A 5,294-nucleotide genomic window follows, 5' to 3' on the forward strand; every position below is an offset into this window, starting at 1 on the left:
TTTGGTTTAGCTTAACATTGTGATCTCCCAATTCAGATATTATGGCAGATATCTGATAAAACACACTCAATTAATTATGCAACAGGCTAACGTCATGCTAGCTGGCAATAATGTTAACAGTAACTGTCAAATCCTGCAACAAAACCTACCGTTTTTACTGACATGTTTATTAAAATGACACCCATCACTTTGCTTAAAGCTACTATGAGGAACTTTAATTTAGTGTTGATTTTGGCGGTCCCTGTGGACAAAAGCAGTAGTGTTTCGGAGCACCAGAGTCCCTTTAGAAAACATCTAATTTTATTCAAAAGCCAATCCTCTCGATGAAGGTCTTGTTTACTGAGCGGTCATATCAGGGCATCAGCATTAAATTGAGTTTGTTTTTAATACGCGGTTTAAAAGTTTCTCACAACTTGTAATCAGCTAACAATTTAGGTTACCAAAGTGTTCAAGGTTAGCATGATATATTATCTTCTGCTGCCCGTTCTTTCATTACAGAAATATTGCAGATATCTGGGATCATATCTGAAGCATGTGACCACATTGTTAGAATTAACAAAAAAAAATACGTAACTACATTTTAGCTCATTTTCAAACTTCAATAACTTCATTAGCCCCAAACCACAACAAGCAAGTCCCGGCCGTGTGCAACGCTTTTTAGTGTCCCCTGTAGTCGTGTGTGCTACATGCAACCTGTTTCTGTATTTGTTTGTGTTTTGTCTATCTGCAAGAATTTGCGGTAAATTGAGCTCTCAAGGCCACCGTATTTTTAGCTGTGTCAAGCGTCTCTGCTAGCTAGTTTTCATGCACTGTCAACGGCAACAAGGAGCTTTATGGTAATTACCGCCAACAGGTTGGTGGGCAGTGTGTCAGCCTATGTTGGCTGGTAGCTTACTGGCTATTGTGACCATGGATCTAGTATAGCTGATGCTCACACCGCTCTGTAATCCTATTTAGATGGTTATTCTCCTCCTCGACGTGGAGCATCTGCAGTCTGCGGTGACAAAGACGATGGGCAGCCTGCTGAGCTGTCTATTAATACTGCAACATGGGCATCAGTCAGAAGAATAAAGTTTCAAAAGACAGGGATGACTCATCTCAGAAAAGAACATGACACATCACCCAGGGGATTAAATTCAATATGTGATAAGTGTCAACACACCACAAGTTCAGAGTTTAGACTGTGGTGCTGATGAATGAGAGCCCTTTGACCTATAATCTATGACTATTTCAAAACTTCTATTTAAAGCTGCTCCTCTCCTCTGCATCCCATAACTCAATACTGCTCAACACTGACCAGCTGATGAAACAGTACACAAGAACAAAAAGCAATGCGACGATAAACATTTCCTCTAAAATCTTGAAGGTTGAAGCACTTGGATTAAAAACGCTCTTTTGAGTTAGGACTGAATTTAAATAACTTTCATATTATTACATAATCTTACATTTGTTTTCTATGAATTAATTAGTATTTGGTTTATAAAATCGCTCATAGCTCAAAAACATGTTAGAAGAAAAGAAACTGTGGATTACTTTCTTTGGAGCGTTAATCTTTTGTGTCATCACAGGTCTTATATTTGCATACACTAATATTTGTGTAAACACTCAACAAACATGATTTTATTTCAGAGAATTTCTTATTTCTTAGAAGATTCTCAGCTGCTAATGTACAGATAATGTACATCTGATCATCAATTCAGCCTCCTAATGTCAGTCAACAGGCTGCTATGGGTCAAAAGATGCTTTGCCTTTGTGTTAATGGACACAACCAGGACCAGTGACACACTGTGTCTGCTTTACATATAACCAAACACAAGAACCTTGGCATCCATTTATAGATACTTGCAAGAATGAGTGGAGGGCTTGTGTGTGATTTTAAAATAGCTGATATTACAGGGAACTTGTGTGTGCAGGGTTTGTTTTGGAGAGATGACATATGCAAAATTCTGCTTTTTTTGCATGAAGTTTTATGGATGTGGCGCCTATTTGTTTCCAGAGAGAAAAAGCTTATCGCACACAGGAAGTGTTTTCTTTACGCTTGTAATTGCAGAATAAACATAACTGATTAAGTAACGAGGACTTTACACAGAAGGTAAAACACTTACTCAAAATTCAGTTGTAGTCAAGGGAAGAAAAAACAAGAAGCCAAGAGTGACCTCTGGGAAGTGTAGTGTAGAAGCACCACAACAGTGTTCACTTAGCACCAAACAAGGAGACAAAATGTCACCAACAACAGGATTCACATGTTTATGTGCAGAAACAACCTGAGACACATTCAGCGGACATGTTTTGCTGAAAGTCACCTGGTGGAGGAATGAGTAGAGCGGACACCCTCAGGGTTCTCTGCACATGTGCATTAACAAGTTCTGAGACTGGAGGCTAGGCTGTAGTTAAAGACTTATTTACACAGCTCTGCTTGGCTAAATAACAGAGCTAACAGCTAACGTTAACAGATGTTGCATTGAGTTTAATTATGATGCGTTCAAGCTCCAGTCAGTAATAATGAGCGTTTCTTTTTTTGTCAGAGCATTTCATTCAGTGATTGTGGTCCGAATGAAATGAGAATTTCTACAAAAACATTAGAAATGTTATTGTTACGGATTACTAACCCTGCATGTAAATAAAAAAATATATATTATTTTCTTAATGCTTTAAATTGTGTGTGTTTTTTTAATGCAAATAACAGTTTGATCATTACAAAGTACAGTAAAATGCTGTGCACAGTAGCCTTCCAAACCTGAAAAATAGGGCTCCCCTAAGCAAATTTACCATTCACTTAATGAGTTTTGGCTCATATATATTGAACATTTAACAACATCAGGTCTAATTGTTTTATGTTCATTGAGCACATTCAAAAGTGGAAGATAAAACATCTGAGAGTCTGAGAAAAGAATAACAGCATGCAGTGAATATGGTTAATTTCAGAACCTTGACTTAAAGTCTAGTTCTTTTTATTTTATAAATGGTCTAAATGCCTTTAACCAAGTTTCTATTTAAACAAACTCTGTTTCCCCTTTCACACAGCTTCACTTCAAACCACTAAAACTTCAGCTAACATATCTCTGCACCTCAGGCCCAGCATTTCGGAGTATTCGCCGCTTCTAACTAGTAACTGCAGCTACTCCTGTTAAAGATAAACTTGTGCGTCAGCTGACTTCCCAGAAACAAGTTGCTTTTTTTAAAATGGCTGTTGCTACGGGGAAGTGGAGAGGCCTACAACCAATGCTACGAACGGCTGAAAAAAAGGCCACTCCTCAAAGCTCTAGTTACACAAACTGCAGCGGACTGGTTTATGTGGAAAGGAAGAAACCTTTTGAGCAATGAAGCCTGATGAAATGGGGTTTATTTAGAGTTGAAACAGACCTGAAGTTTGACAAGTTTCCAAAAAGTGTGTAAATAAGACAGGCTTCCTTGTTGGAGCCACCAGAATGCCCACATAACCCAAAAATGTCTGCAAAGAACCACTAAATTCCTTTAAAGTCAAGAAGAGAAATCAAGTTTATGCTTAATGCACAGAAACTCCCAAGTCAGTCGGTCTAGTTGTGACTAGTTCTTGGGATCCTCTGGGTTGGTCAGCTGTGATCTAAGCTGATCTAATCAATACTCCCTTCAGTATCTGAATGTGAGGTATGTTTTAATAATAGTTTCAAAACCACTCCTTGAAAAACTATCCCATGAAAGGAATGTCTTCACCTTTCTACATACTCTTTAGTTTACAGCTGCACTGCCGTCGACGCTGCGGAGTGCAGAGGCTGCACTTTTTTTTTATTTTTTTTATATACATTTGACAAGTTTGTTTACTGCAGCTGGAAAGTGTGAAAGCTGAAACTCACACACCAAAATAAAAGCATTCTACTGGGCTCTGGAGTTTTCTTGAAGGAAGATTCTTGCTTACAACTTCCTCATAAAGTTGTTTGCTGCGAAAAACCCATAGTTGGCACAGCCACAATGAGAACGCCTTTAAAGCTACTGTTAATAGCCCTGTTGACAGACGAGTTTCATTTTCAGTATGACTGACATTATTTCAGCCTAAAAACAAATAACATTTTAAATGGTTTGCAAATTTACAGCAATTTAGATGCTATTTTTAAAAAGGCACGCTCTCCATGCAGATGTATTATTTAGCTAAATTAAGCCTTTAAAATTCTAGGTAAATAATGTATGCACACACACACACACACACACACACTGTATGGCTCTCTAATAAGATACCAACATCAGGGTTGTTCAAAGACTTGCTCTGCTTTGCATATTCAGCCCCGAGACACTGCCCCGTTTTCTGCACCCCCCAATCCACTAGTGTATGGTGCAAACCGCTCCATACTATTGCCTCAGCCTCAATTCCCCTCTGTGGAGAGGCCTGTTCTTCACAATGATCCACGCGGAGGGGGGGTAACCAGGGTGGCAGGCTAGCATCATTACCCACAGGAGAGGACATGAGGAGGTCTGCAGGGGAGCATCACCATGGAGAGGCTCTACTCCCATTTCCACATAAGACCTTGATGAGCGCTGTGTTTGTCCTGTAACCCGAGACAACGGGAGGATCTGAACAAACAAGGGCGCAGCTACACACACATCATCACCAAGGATTCCCCCTGCTAGAGGTTTGATAGAGTCTGCACTAAAGATTTAAGGTTCTTAAGATGACATTTAGATGAGAAATGCAATAAATAATAGTTTACCCTTAGTTTAAATGTTATAAGTCACAGTACACCAGAGCAGAAAGGAACTATAGTCTACAGCCACATCAGAGCTGCAAGAGGATAAAAGACAAATGCCTGTCATTTTGCTTCAGAGCACTAAACAAAACTCAAAATAGATGCATGAACACAATAATATATATCATATTTGTTTAAGTATGATATAATACATCTTAACCAAATGCATATCTGGTAAAGTCATCAGTTTCTAGGTAGCTTTAGAACCTTCCAACCCAGGAAGTAGACAGTGTTATGCAATTTTGAGGATGTTGTGAACTGTTTTTTACCCCAGTTTCACAGTCTATCTGCTGCTGGTGCATTAAGCCATCGTGCACCAGCTCTCTGCAGATAACAAGCCGCCATTGCAACCCTTGCAGTGCTCAGGCCGCCACAGCCTCATCAAATTTCTAGGAAACGACAGCTGTCGCTCTAACTTCGGCTTGTGGTGTGAATCAAGATCAAAAGGCACTCAAGTGCTGAGGCGTTAAACTTTAAGTTTAGGGGGAGGGCTTCATTTCAGCACAACAAAATGAGTTAGTGTAGATGTATCCTGTCTTCAGCGTTCTGCAAAATCCCCTTCACAGTGAGACAGTA

The sequence above is a fragment of the Anoplopoma fimbria genome, chromosome 20 (genome assembly GCF_027596085.1).
Source record: "Anoplopoma fimbria isolate UVic2021 breed Golden Eagle Sablefish chromosome 20, Afim_UVic_2022, whole genome shotgun sequence".
NCBI classification, from domain to species: domain Eukaryota; kingdom Metazoa; phylum Chordata; class Actinopteri; order Perciformes; family Anoplopomatidae; genus Anoplopoma; species Anoplopoma fimbria.